The sequence below is a fragment of the Diorhabda sublineata genome, chromosome 10 (assembly GCF_026230105.1).
Source record: "Diorhabda sublineata isolate icDioSubl1.1 chromosome 10, icDioSubl1.1, whole genome shotgun sequence".
In the NCBI taxonomy this organism is placed as follows: domain Eukaryota; kingdom Metazoa; phylum Arthropoda; class Insecta; order Coleoptera; family Chrysomelidae; genus Diorhabda; species Diorhabda sublineata.
The window spans coordinates 9821410-9836886 of record NC_079483.1 but is presented as its reverse complement, the minus strand read 5'-3'; the positions used below and the strand labels follow the sequence as shown (position 1 = coordinate 9836886).

The following is a 15477-nucleotide window of genomic DNA, read 5'->3' as shown; positions in this document are numbered from 1 at the left end:
CTATTTTCCAACGTCAAAAAGGGATTCTATGGACTGGCATCGGCAAGGAGAGTCTGTGTCAAAAAAGCTAAAGTCACGGGAAGCACCAATAAAATCATAGCTCCAGTACACGCTGTTTCGCTTTCTAAAGATGGAACACCCTCCATATAGCCCTGAACTGGCACCGTCCGACTATTTTTTATTCGCAAAGCTGAGGGCCAAGTTAAGGGGTAAAATATTTAATAGCGACATTTTTACTCTAAAGATGCACAACATTTGATAGGGTTAAGAAGCTCGAGTTAAACGCTCTAAATAATTACATCTTTTTTTATGTAATGACCTTTCTTTCTATGTTAGGCTAAGAACTAATGAAGTGCACTACGCATGACCTTCATTTGTAACATCTCAGAATTTGGCATCCACATATAAATATTTCTCGAAAATTATCTGTTTTCAAGCCAATTTGACTGGACTACCTACGTCACTTATAGACCAGTGAACAAAGATAAGAATATGGTATCACCTAAGAAATCCATAGACGCATGGAATTTTGTGAAATTGAGTTCTATTTACCCTTTATTTCAAAATTTACCCTATGCCAATAGGTGCAAATTATTGTAAGGGATGAAAACTATTCCCTATTGTCAAAATTCGATAAAATAAAAGTTGAAACGTTTAGAAAGTTAATAAAACATTTTTGGATACTATTAATATTTTTCAGCCTTTAATCGATGTATTTCAACCCATATTCAATGTATGTCGCCCCTTAAAAACTAGCCCCACTTATGATAAAATTGAAAAAAATTTATAATACTTTATCTTGCTTAATTACTATTAAAATTGTTCTTTTTGTTGTATTCAAACCAAATTTTCTTTTTTACAAATTACAATCAGAAATCTACCCTATGCCAATATGTGCAAATTATTGTAATGGGTAAAAACTACCCCCTATTATCGAAATTCAATAAAATCAAAGTTAAAGCATTTAGAAAGTTAAAAAAACATTTCTAATATTAAAATGAGGATCGCACGAGGTTCTAGGATAATATTTATGTTTTTCAATCCCTGATCAATGTATTTCAACCCTTAAAAACTAACCCCACATATGATAAAATTGAAAAAAAATTTATAATACTTTATCTTACTTAATTCCTATTAAAATTGTTCTTTTTGTTGAATTCAAATCAAAAGTCTCTTTATTACAAATTACACTCCAAAATTTACCCTATGCCAATATGTGCAAATTATTGTAAGGGGTAAAAACTACCCCCTATTATCGAAATTCAATAAAATCAAAGTCAAAACAAACATTTTTTTTAGAATGAATTCTCCAAACCATTCAAGCTTCTTGATTCTATTTTTTGTATTCAATTAAAGTGATTTGTAAATTCATTTCAATAACGGTGGCAATACCAAGGGTAGAAATGACGTTTTTGTTTCATGAAATCAAGGCATTCTACCTTTTTTTGACTTAACTTCCTTATTATATGTATTATAAAGTCTTATAAAGTCTTTTGCCCGTTTTCCACTTAATCAATTTTCAAAATTTGTTTGTATTAAGTCTAAAACCAAAAAAACATTCTTTTTATTTTTTTTAAAGTTAATTCAACCTTCTCAGTTTTTTCTGATCAAATCTAAAGTTATTTGTGATTAAAAAAAATATTTTTTTCGTAACAAAAATTCAAAATTTCAATCAAGAATAAGTCAAAAAGTATTAATTTTTCGAAAAAACTTCTTAGAGTAATTTGTGCGTCTTGATGGAAATATTAGGTAAAAACCATTGTTTACTGGACTATTTAAAAAAATTCATCGAAATCGGATGATTTTTCAATTTTCTAGAACCAAAAAACATTTGGACTGAATTACCGACTATCATTTTTCATGTTATAGTGACATTTTCCTCCTGGAAGACAATAGTCACTAATTTTCAAAGAAAGTAATGAAAAATATAACGCATGTCCTTTCGATTTTTTTGTAATCGTATATTATACCGTAAATAATATTCCTTTGTACATATTATTTACATTAATAAATATTAAAAAGTGCTTACGTAACATTTATAGTTCGCCAAACATTTCTAGAAAGAGAAATCATTATTTTCATGATAGGAATGAAAGTCAAGGATATTTCAAAACGAGTTTGAGTTATTTTAGGATCAATAATTACAGGCATGTGACCAGCAGCTCTCGGATTGGTCGATAAAACGGGTGTGGATATGTTCTGTAGACTATGACCGTGACTGGATTAAACGTTTGGCATTCAGTTCGCACTTACGTAACTAGATTTCTGTTGTACATTCTAATAAAATAAAATTTATCTTCGTTTCAAAATCACATCACTCAAATTATCACATGTGCAATAAAAATTGCGTCAGCCAAGTATAAAAATAATTTAGGAGTGGCTAACAATCCGACCTACAAACGCATAATACAACATTAAAATTAAACGTTCACGAAAGTTTTAAACACTGTATATAATGAATTATGGCGGAAAAAGAAATACAGTGTGATTTATTATTGATATTATATTTTCGTTAGGTTTTGAATGATTACTTTACACTGCTATTGGAAGCACTTGAATCAGAGGATGTAAATTCGGCCAAATTGATTATCAGTTAACAGACTTTCCTCCGAATTTGCTAATTTATTGTCTTATATGTTATTTTTTAATTTTTGTTGAATTTTTTATGTAAAATGCAAATATGCGAGCCATATTCTAAAGATGATTGAACCTGGGCCTTGTAGAGAATTGTTTTTTTTTTGTTCATTTGATTTATCTTTTGTTTAGAAATTTCTGTTAGTGATATTTTATAATAAAAATGCTATAACGAAGATATTCTGTATTCCAAGCTATGTTACAATTTTTGAAAATAGGTCTAAACCACTCTCTCCCATAGCTTTTAACATTTCAGGTGTTATTTTATCACATCCTGCCGCTTTTCCTTTTTCTATTTGATTGCTTCTATAACTTCTTCCTTGGTTATATTTTCTTTTGTTTACGTCGTGACTGCCTTTTTTACTTATTTTATTATTTTCTTTATTTAATTCATTGTTTTCTTCTGTTTCTACCAGTAATTGCATAAAATATGACTTGCATCTCTCCATTATTTTTGTTTCTTCTGTTAAAATTCTTACATTTTCATCCTTCATGTAAATTTCGTATTGTTTCTTGTCGTATCTTAAGGATTTAATTGTTTAATTTGATGTCACGTCCCAGTTATCGAAGTCTGCCCAACTCTCTTTGTTTCAGCTACCACATATTTCACTTTTTTCCCTGTTCTTTGTATTTTTTATAGTTTTCTATTGTTCTGTTTGCAAGATATAGCTTCCAAGTGCCTTTTTTCTTTCTTAGCTCTTCCTTTATTTGGTTCGTTCACCATGGTGTCAATTTTTTATTGCTAGTTGTTTTACATGTCTTGCCGCTTCGCTTATCGCCATTTAGAAAACACTTCACGTTTCTTCCAAGTCTTCTGAAACGCTTTTCAATTGCTTATTTCGTATATTTTCTATTCAACAAAAAATAATAGTAAAATGTACATTTTTCTAAATCAAAACATCAAAAAAAAGGTAGCATGTATGGAAAAATAAATACAGTTTTTTCTATTTATGACCTTTCTTTCTATGCTAGGTTAAGAACTAATAAAGCGCACTACGTATGACCTTCATTTGTCCCTTCACACAATTTTGCAACCACATTTAAGTACAAAGCAAAAAAAAATATGCGAGCAAGATTCTAAAGATGATCGAATCTGGGTCTTGTAGAGGATTAGCAGCTGTTGCGGAATATCCAGCTTTTTGGTCTTAATGTGAGCTCCAGGTTTTTATGAGGTTGTCTTAGCTAATTTGTCTAAAACGTATTGCTCCCAACCTCAACATCCAACAAGCGGTAATGGTGATATTTTATATCCAAACAGGACCAAATCCTGAGTCGCAGTCCTGCGGAAAAAAATGATTCAATCATCTGCATAAATTCGGCCAAAAAGTGTCACAGCTACCTGAGTACATGAGGCAGGTGGGTAAAAGGATAGCTTGAAATACTTAGAATAGCTTCGTTATAGCATTTTTATTATAAAATATCAATAACAGAAGTTTCTAAACAAAAGTTAAATCAAATGAACAAAAAAAAACACATCCAAAATATTCTGGCATCAATTACTTGAAGTATTCAGAGAAAAATTGTTGTGGGTTTGAATAACTGATTGTATGTTGCCAAATTTTGCGTCATTTGAAAATATAAAAATAATTGCACGACCTAATGGAAGGTTACTAAAGAAATTATATTTTTTTAATCATCAGAAATTATTGTTTCGTATTTATGTATGATAATTTGTATAAAATCATATTTTGTTAATTACTTTATCATAACTCTCATTTTTTAAATAAAAAAAAAGTTAATAACCGCTTTAACATGTTTTATGTAAAATTCAAAATGTTAATAAAAGGATGTATATTCATGTATATTCAACAGTAAAATAATATGTTTTAATATTGCAACATGTGAAAATTGTATTATAACATGACACATGGTATTTCATTCTTGGAACCGTAAAGCAAACAAAGTTCAAAATTCACTTTTTAATCTAGAAATATGACGAAATATTCGCAGAATATAACTTAATCCAAGCAAATTAACAATGATTTGGTATTTCCGTTCGTTTTTTACAAATTTCTATGATGAAATAATAGTGGGTCGGGATTTTGGAATTTGACCTATTCTGAAGGCACGTCATCATTTAAATATTACTTATTGTTCAAAATAACGAATATTTTTCTTGGAATTGATAATGTTATCTGAAGATTACCTATTCCTAAACCACTCAAGTAAATACTATCAGTATTTCCAATATACAGAAATGAATTATACCTTTTAAGTGGTTTTGTGAAATTTCCAATTTATGAATCAATTTTTCGACGAAAATATCTACAGAGTGTTCCGGTATTTGATACAAAAAATTCGGGAGTGAGTAGATGACGTCTAAATAATGCTGTGTCATGAAAAAACTTCTTATACGACCCCTAGTTTCTGAATAAGGTATTTAAAGTTGTGAAATCCTAACTTATATTTAACTATATTTTCTAAATTATACATTTTGAATTTTTAATGGATGATTAGGTATATCCGTGTAGTGTGGTTAACGAAATAAATAAGGCCAGGTGCGACTCATGCCCATGAGTCATGAGGAATTAATAAAATCGTGTGAAACCCGCTTCATCAGTAAACAGTACATTTCCAACAAATGTATTATCAGTTCGTTGTTTATCTAGAAATCAACGAGCCGAGTCCAGTCTTGCAGGTCTACTTCTATAGCAAGCACTTTCTGGATGAGAAAGGGTTAAAGAAGCCGCTCCTGGAGAAACTTATGAATAGTTCTCTCCAGCTCTAAAGCTGGTGCACCTTTTTTTGACAGGACACTAAAATATCATTTTATAAAAAATAATGGAAATTAGTTTACTTAATTTATGTAGACGAACCTGTTCCTCGTAAGCTGCTAACAATCCTAACAAAAGTATGCAATCTTCTGACTTACCAGAAGCCAAATCATACATCAAATGCATGGCGACATATTCACTAAAAGTAAATTCTACCATAATGAAACTTTAAATAATATGTAATAATTATTGATAATGGTTTTGAAAAGATTGTTTGACATTAACGAATCGCATGTAATTTTTTTATTGAATATCACGTTAGGGTAGGTTTAAGATTTCTAGCGCCCGGGGCTAAAATAATGACGGGGCCCCCTTAAGGAATAAAAATGATAGGCATTTCCAATAAATTAATTATACCACATATTTCCTGTACAAATATAATGTTGTCCAAGCCCGGGGTTATAGCCCACTCAAGTCCCTAGCTTAATCCGGTCCTGTATCACGTAGTAGCTTATTTCAAGTTTTTCTTTATGCCAGTATTATGATCTTCGATATAAAGTAGTACAAATTTTTAGTTATTTATTCATCAGTTCTCCAAGAAATGTTTGATTGGCATGTACAAATCTCCTAAACCGTGAATTTTATCGTGTTAAACAAAGAATACCTTTTTGTTAAAATTTTTTTTGCTATCTTTAGATTGTACAGGTTGTCCTTGGAAAAGTTGCGCATTGTTAACCATTGGGATAAGTCGCTTCTGGCCTTCAGATAGAATTAAATAACTCAAATCACCAACTTGATTGTTAAAAACAATTTAATTAGCAAACTGAGGATTTAATAGTTACAATTAGTTACAGCATTAGTTACATTAATAATAATCAATTGAAGACGGTACCTTAATGGGGTTGAAGTGCAATCTATAAAACTGACAGATAGACTAAACATAGACAAATTTATAGCAACGATAACTTAATGAGGTTAGAGCTCATAATAATAAATAAGTAATTGATGATGAGGGGCCGCTGTGAAGAGGATTGCTTTGGATTACTTAACTATAGTATAAAAATCTACTCATTCCCGAATATTCTGCATCAAGTCCCGGAGCTCCCTGTATATTTATATGAATCATCTTTGATAGTTCGGTAATGTGAATATCTACATGAAATTAGGAACAAAAAAAGTGGCGATAAGAAAATAGTCTATTTTTATTAATGAGAGTTTTAAATAATGAAGCATCCGTAATCCATAGGCGTATCACTTGTTTCTGGCGATAGTTAAAATATTTTAATATGTCAATAAAACAGTGTCGTACTGGTTATACAGGTATTAGTGTTTAAGCCTCTTGTTAAAATTTCCATCTAAGTCAAATTTGCCGCACACATTCATTGTCAACACATTTGTCAAATTTTTGACGTGGAGGGCCCACCCTAATGCATTCTCAACTTCTTCTCGGCCATCTTGAGAACGCTTTAACCACTTAAAAACACGCGGACTCTACAAACATTCATTACCATACACTTGTTTCAATAAATTAATAAATTTTCGTTGTAGTTTTTCTAAATTTCATCTGAAATTTGACAAGTATCCGTTGCCTTATTTACAATCTTCCCCTTTAAAATAAAAAAAAAACAGCCCCTACACTGGTTAGTCAACAGACACAGTGTATATATTAACCTTTGGTGAGCGCGTACTTTTTTTGAAACAGTACTAGTCTCGTTACTTAATAACCATCCCTCGTACATTGCCACAACATAAGTTAAACAACAGTTTAGATAAGACACATCATTGTTGAACTCCTCGTTGGATTTGGCATAATCTGATGATCTTCTATTGATTCGAACCAAGGTTACTAGAATAATAGAAGGTTTGTGACAATAATAAGATGCGCAGTAGACAAGTGACGTCACCGGTTCTTCACAGCTGTGAATTCGTTAGTTAGAAATATTTTCGTTTGCATAGGCAGATCAGCAAGAGATAACACACATTCTCATAACTCGAACATAATTTTAGTGAGGTTCTGTTTGACATAAAAATATAAAGAAAACAAAAATGTAAACATAATCATGTTGTAATAGAGATAAGGTGTGTTCTTGCGCACGACCAATGAAAAAAACTTCCAAAACGCCGCCATATTGGAAATTCAGCCAATCACAAGACTGCGCGAATTTAAATGCTGGATGCTATGATGACGCAATTACATTCATTTATTGTTTGCTTGTTTTAAGAAAATATAAAATTTGAGTTTGAACTAAATAATTTAAAATGATATATACCCAAGTGTATAGCGCGAAACTTGCCCAGGTTATTATTTTCAGAACAACAATATTATGATTGCATGGCAATATGGCGGTGTTTTGGAAGTGCGCAGAACAGGTCGAAAATTGGTCTACGGAGAGAACACACCTTGTCTCTATTACATCATGAACATAATGACGTAGCTGTTGTTCTAGCAGCTGATCGTTTGTTTACAAAAACATGCGCTTGTCACAAATCTTCTATTATTCTAGTAACCTTGATTCGAACGACTACCTTCTGTACCATGAACAGGTTCTTAATCATACATAAGTCTTTTTTATCAACATCATTGTATCCCATTATATTTATATTTCGTGCTGCTCTCTGTAGAAGGCCTTTTCATAATCAAAAGTATCCTTCCTTGGTACCAAGAACATTTCTAAAACCGATTTGCTCTCGTCCAAATCTCGTATTTGTTTCTTATTCGATGACCTATGATATTAAGAAAAACTCGCCACGGTACATCAGTTTTACGATAAAAGTTCTACTTTTCATAGTTTCCCAAATAAGTATACTTGAAGTGTATAAATATTCACAGTTAAATTATCACGAATAGTCCATTGAAATGTTACAAAGCTATCCACATACTTGTTTGCTTCTTCCAGCCCCAATCTTCAGGACTTTGATATCTTCCGAGTCACGACTGGACCTGGTGATATACTCGAAGACTGTGGAAACGAGCTGGATCTTGGGTTGGAGGCAGTCACAGTTCTGGCAAATAGTTTATATCCAGTGACTTTTCTTTATTACCGCCATACAATGCTAAGAAGAAAAGTTCACCAACAAGAACCAAAAAACACGGATCAACTGCTACTGATGTTATATCGCAACCTGAGAAAGCATGGAGAAACAACAAGATTTCCATACATGAAACTATATAACTGATCTGATGCCCGACCTTTAGAAGGTTTTAAAAATGAAATGTTTGTTTTGTTCATTGTCCAAATTATTCATAATTTTGGTCGCTCAAGTAAATTTTTCACTACTTAAGCTTTTACAGTTCTCACTTTAGTGTCCCCCGAGAGGTTTTTTACAAATAAAACAATCATTCATCATGAACAATTGAAAAAATTCGAAATGATTATCGAACAATCAGAAACTCTGTCCACAAAACTTTTAATTGTAATCAGTGGACTAGAAAAATGTTTAATACGTCTACACTTAGCAAAATATGTAGGATAACTGAAAGAAAATGTTTAAGAAGGAACAGCTGAGCCTCCAAAGGGCAGAATATAATAATAATAACGATAGTACTAGCTGGCAGATGTTCGTCCCCAAACGACGATTAGGACTTTTTCTACATGCTTAGAATTCCCATAAATTCCTCTCAGATTAAAATCACAGTCGATTAAAAATAACAAATTATATATAAATGTACAGAAAAATCTGAGTAAAGGAAAGAAAAATAAAAAAAAAATGGAAATGATAACTAATATTTTGTTTTTAGCACAATGTGGTGAGCATAGACGCGCCCCGGCACTTTTGGAGCACTCTCTATAAGAATAAGTGAAAGTAAAAAAATCAACATATAAAATTAATCCTCAAAGAACGATCTAAAAGATTGTTCTGAGGTAATTTCATCGAAAAATTAAAAAAATAAAAAGTTATTGAGCGGAAAAAGAAATTGTTGACAACATTTTTACACTTTTTTGCTCACAACTTTTTAAATACGCGGTTAATGACAAAAAGTGTCATAAACAAAATTGTCGGCAAAGCGATTTACCACAATTTATGTCTTCACGAATTTTTTGTAGGGACAATAGTTCGCGAGATAATGTGAAAAATAGCTTTTCATCCCTTTATTTAAGATGGCGGTCTTTGGGACAAACTTGGGATTAAGCTTTCCTTGACCTCCATCACACACCGGGAAAATAAAATTGCGTCCTCAGAAAAACGCAAGGTAAGGGTAAAAAATTTGTAACATTTTAATGGACCAGAGCTATTTCTCCGTTATAAACAAACACTCGCTATATTCTCATCATCCCTTAAAGCCTACGCGAAACAGGTGGGCAATTGACGGCGCATGCCTTACGAATTTTCCGAGGGCAAAAGAAAGACGTCCATTAGTTATACACGAAATTTCAATAAAACCATTCACGGTTCCTATTGAACTACTACATTTATTTAATAGTGCTTAAGTTTAAAAATCAGGTAAATATTATTATAAGGTAGTATTGTGATTAACTACACTTGTAGAAAATTGTTTCTATTAAATGAAAATTCCATTTAAACATAGATGGTTTAACGATTACGAAACATTCTAGTTGTTTGGTAAAACATGAAAATACTAAGCAAGTTAGTAGAGGTTAGTAATTATTACATGAGACCGCAATAATTAAATACGAGATAAATCATTTCAAAGGTCAAATAACAAGTTCACTATACCTTTGAATGAAATAAATATGTAATACATTTTGTTATTGAATTAAGTAAAGGTGATGACAGGAAATTTGAAATGCTGCTTGTTTTTATCATCGCGTTTTTATTATTTGTTAAAATACTGTCTCAATTTGTTATTTTCTTTTATTATCTCAATTTTCTAAATGTGTATTATACTGGCAGCTGACATAATTGCCCAAACGGCACAAGGGTAGGAAGTTATAGTCCAGGCTACCAAGGTAAAAATTATGTATTACCTCCGATTTCCATGAACCCACATCGATTTGCATAAAAATTCAGATTTAAACTTGTCTCACCTTTATTTTCAAAATCTACCCTATCCCAATATGTGCAAATTACTCTTAGGGGTGAAAACTAACCCTTATTGCATAAACTCAATAAAATTATAAGTGTAAGCATTTGATGAGTAGAAAAATACTTTTAAAGATTGAATAAATGTTGTTTAATGCTTCAATACGGTATTTATAATTTTTCAACTCTGTTTGATGTATTTCACCCCTCTTTATAAGGGATTATAATATAAAATCAAATATAAATTATTTTATGACTTTACGTTAAATGAATTATATTAAATCGATTCATTTTCTTTGTGTTCAAAACAAAAATTTTACGTCCCCGATGTTCAACCCTTATAAATCACCTCTTATTTCGAAAAAAAATTCAATTATTTATGGACGTGTATATTTTTTTGCTGACTTATTTATTTTTAAATGGACTTTTAATTATCTGTATCGATTTGAATAAAAAAAAAATATATTTACAGAGGTATTTATACAATTTTTTGATTTATTTATTTCGATTCGACATTGTTTTATCTCTTAAGTAGAATATTATATATCTAAATTTTTCAACCCCTATAAATCATCCCTAATTACAAAAAAATTATTTACGACATTGATATAATGCTATACATCCCTTAAAACTTAACTATCATGGGGAAAAAGTTTTAATTAGACTGGTAATTTAATAAATAAAAAGGAAAATTATAATGTTAATTTTATATAATTATTTTCTTCATGTTTCTAATCTTCTAACATTGTTTTTGAATTTTTCAGATAAAAAAACATGATATTCCAATTTTTGGGCAAACTTTCGCTATTATGTAACTATTATGTAAAAAAATCCAGAAATTTTTTAAAAAATTGTCATGCAAACTATATTTCCGAAACCACTTCCAATATCGATGTATTTTTGACGTGAATCAATTAAGAAAACGTGTATCTAAGTGATTATATATATGAGATTACCACAGTATCATTTTTGTGACAAATATACAGGGTTGAAGTTGCAGTTGAGTTTTTTTCTGAAAGTATCTACAGTTGTGCAATGGCAATGACAATCAAAATATTTTGATAATTTGAAAAAAAAAACTTGAAACGTCAATTTTATCTTTCTTTCAAAAATTATTAAAAAAACTTATTTTAGAACAGAAGAGACCTAAAATCAAGAAGATTTAGAAACATAAACATATCAAAAGGTCTAAGAAATAAAAAATTAAACAAAATTATTTTCTTTTACACAATAAAGAAGTCAAAACTTTTTTTCTAAATTATCATCATCGTCGTCACTATTTTCATCTAATTCTTCTTCATAATCCATTATTGGCGCAAAATTCTGTCAATTTTGTTCGGCACAATGACCACAGGTTGAGTTGCAGAATAACCCAACTTTCTGATAACCACATGATGCACCACATCCTTTTTCACAAATGCAGAATATCATTTGCAGAAGTTCCTGTGGTGCAGGGCTATTCTGCATTCTGATGGATTCCAATGAGCCTTAATCCATTCCCAGTCTGTAGGTTTAATAGTTTTATTTCGAAGCCAAACTTGAACTTGGTAGTAAACTCTTATCTAGAGCATCCACAGTTTGCACAAGGGATGATAACTTTACTGTACTGTTTTTTGTAGTCGTCTTAATGAAGGTCACTCCAAAATCTATCCTACTCCAAAATTAAAAAAGTGTATTTTGTTTTTTCGTCATATCTTGGTTAATTTTCAAGCTATTCAGTCACTCAAAACGTAGTTTTATAGGGAATTTGTCTAGTTTTAAAGAGGCAACGTTTAAAGGGTTCGAAAATGATACCAGTTATACTGAAGGGTAAGCTTTGTAAGGTCATATTTTAGTTATTTTATAAGTTAGAAAGAATTTAAAAAAAGAAAAATGTTTGTTAATAAAAGTACCAACTTTTTGTTCTGTGCTAATTTTTACGTATAGTTTTTCCTAAATTTAAGAAAAAAGAAGAATTTTTTTAAAATTTCGAAAATAATTTTTCGGCTTTAAACATAATTTTTTCCGAAATTATGCATTCTAAATCGTTCAAACTCCCAGAAATCATTTTTAGAAAGTAAATAAAGTAAATCGACAGTAAATAATATTTTTATTACAATTTGGATACTATTGCTAAGGGTGAAATTGAGTTTTTTTCTATAAAAAAATAAAAATCGATTTTATTTCGGCCGTAGCTTTCTTTGTTTTTATGCTAGAGTGTTGTAATAACAATTATTTTAAAGCTTTTTAAAAGTACTTAGAAAAAGACTGTATGCAATTTTCTCGAAAAAGTGACCGTTTCTCCGTTATTCGACGTTGAATTTTAAAAAATTTTCGTTCGAATAATGTATTCAACTTTCAAAAAATCATAGCTCGGTTTGTATTAGGCCTACAACCAATAGAAAGCACCAATCTCTTCGTTTTCTCATAAGCTTCATTTTTGTATGTCTCGTTTTTCTGATAAAATCAATAGTTTTTGAGTTATTCATGAGAAATCGATTAAAAACGTGTTTTTTTTTCAACAAAAATTCAAATTTTCAATCGCGCATAACTCAAAAACTATTGAATTTCCAAAAAAAATGCTAAGAACAATTTTTGCTTAAAATTTGATCCTCTATCGATTTCCGTGGTTATTTTTCACATAAAAACTTTCAACCCCTAGTTGGGGTGGAACTTGGTGTCAAAATTTCATTAAAATCGATGAAGGTTCATGAAAATTGGAGGTGAAAACTTGGTAGCCTGGACTATTATCTTTTATTATTAACTCAATCTCTTATAGCTACGTGTTTATGACAATACTTTTTTCATTAATATAAATTCTATGCACGAGTTATTTTTAGCAACTATTAACCTTCAAATGACCTCTGCATCTTCTTTTTGGCTAGATATTATTTCTACCTTCAGTTCTTTCTACTAATTTCAGTAATGGTTGATAATTGTACCTTTGGTAATTTGTTTTCCAGTAGGAGTTCTATGGAAATGCCAACTAGGTCGCTAATAATTTGTTTCCTCAGAAATCATCCACTATTATTTTAATTAAAAAGCAAAAAACGATTGCGGTCATACAAAGCGAGTTATTTCAGTATTTAAACGGAATCGTATCGTGCTGGTGGTGGATGTACAAGGGATTTGGTGTATAGATTAAGTTGGAGGTGACGACTCACAATATGCAATCATTCATTGCGGAAATAAAAATAGGCATAATTTTGAGAAAGTGAATTTACAACTGTAATGGTACAAAGAAAGGTAGTGAAACGAGAAATTGCTTGAAATAACTCTGAACGACACCTAGAACGAGCCTAATCTAACCTAATTTAACCGAACCCCACTTATTTACATTTATCAAGTCTAAATTTAAACTTATCTATTTTACTTTTCGTGCACTAACGTTTCCATTGGTACTCAATGATATAGTTAAGGTATATTTCCCTTATTACATTACGCCTACGAAAATATGCACCTATTGGTCGCAATGAGGCTTCAATTCTGAGTGTTTCCTCCTTCTCGAGACTCGTAACTCTCTATCATTACATAGTATATCATGGAAGCACGCCACTCATCTATGTGTACCTTTGTACTTTCTTCCACATGGTTTAACATGAATGAGATCAATATCTCGGTTATTCTCGGGACAAACTTCTAATCTGAAATCTTCTAAGTCGTCAGAGATGAATACTAACAGCCAGTGGCTTCCAAAGTCTCGTGCTTTATGGACTTACGCCTGCCAAATTTAACCTCATCTATCTGCACCATAGTACCCGGTTCTATGGTATTCTATTATGTCCTCTTTATAATAACTGTACCAACAAGCTATTGTTTCTGACTATGCTCTACTATCCTCTTGCCTGAGTTTCATTATTGAGTCATCATTGTCGAAACTGTACATACTTCTTGGAGTTAGTCTTTGTTCCTCGAACCACGAACCTGAAGCTTTACAATTCTCAACTCTTTTTGTATATGGTGGGGCTTAAGGTATCATAGTCTTGATATGATACGAGCATTGTAGATCACAAACGACCTCTTACATCAGTCTCAAAAGACTCAACTCAGAACCTCAACCGTAAGTCTAGAATACATTATAATGGTTAAAAAATCACATGGGCACAGTTCCGCTCCCAGCTGCTTCCCCATTGGTGAAAGGAAAGGAGAGCGTGCCGGCACGCGCACCGTCAGTGGGTAAGGAATCGTAGAGCGCGCCAGCACGCTCTCCCTATTGAATATACCAAACCCTACTACCATCCGTTACCGGCATGATATGGAAGTCTAGTCAGTCTGGAAGGAGAAAATTTTTTTTTTTTTTCAGTTTCTGGTTTCTGTAGAAAGGGGTTTTGATATAAGTATTTCGAAGTTGCTCGGGAAAAAAGTATTATAGGCGGATTAAAAAACATGGTATCCAACTTTTTTCTCCAAACTTTCGCCATGAAAGGGTATTTTCAATTATTATGTAAAAAAATCCAGAAATTTTTTAAAAAATTGCCGTGCTTGTGTAAAAAAATCTATATTTCCGAAACTATTTGCAATATCGATTTATTTTTGACGTGAATCAATTGAGGAAAAGTGTATCTAAGTGACTGTATATATGGGATTCCCTCAGTTTCATATTTGTCAGAAATATACAGGGTTGAAGTTGAAGTGAGTTTTTTCTGAAAAATAGTATCTACAGTTTTGCAATGGAAATGTGGTTATACAAGAAAATCAGAAGAGGAACGTTGATTCTATCATAGATAACATACAACAGCTTTTTCGTGTTTTACATAAAGTTAGAGGTTATGATTGCAGTTATATTAATTGATAATTTCAATCATTTTTACTAAAAGTGTATCGCATACATTTATATACGTGGATAAGAATCAATGTTTAGATCTGAACGTTAGTAAGACCTTTTGTATTGCCCCTGTATTAAATTGCAGTTTGAAAAACGTATTTCTTCGCCAACTTCATGCCTCAAAGTTAATGTCTGATACTTGCTTAAGTCCCACCAATATTCTTACCTACTTTAGTCATATATTTCTTATTTTTTTTAATTTAACAAATGTCTGACAGACCCTCGTTTTCGTCCAATGAGAAATGTGTACGTGAGTGACGGCAGGTAGTGCGGTCTGTCGATGATTTCTTCAGTAAACAGAGAAGAAAGTCATTGAGAAAGCCAATTTAAATTTGTTACGAT

General features: G+C 31.4%; 1 protein-coding gene across 3 annotated transcripts in view; it reads left to right on the top strand.

Moving 5' to 3' along the window:
- Positions 1–15477, top strand: part of LOC130449486 (solute carrier family 2, facilitated glucose transporter member 1-like) — a 97483-nt gene that overhangs the window by 8897 nt on the left and 73109 nt on the right. For 2 of the 3 annotated variants that reach the window (XM_056787337.1, XM_056787336.1), the window contains exon 1: positions 9671–9791. The exons of the other annotated variant lie outside the window; for it this stretch is intronic. The gene's annotated coding sequence lies outside the window, so the exon portion shown is untranslated. Of the gene's footprint in view, positions 1–9670; positions 9792–15477 lie in introns of those variants that run through there. 3 annotated transcript variants of the gene reach the window in all.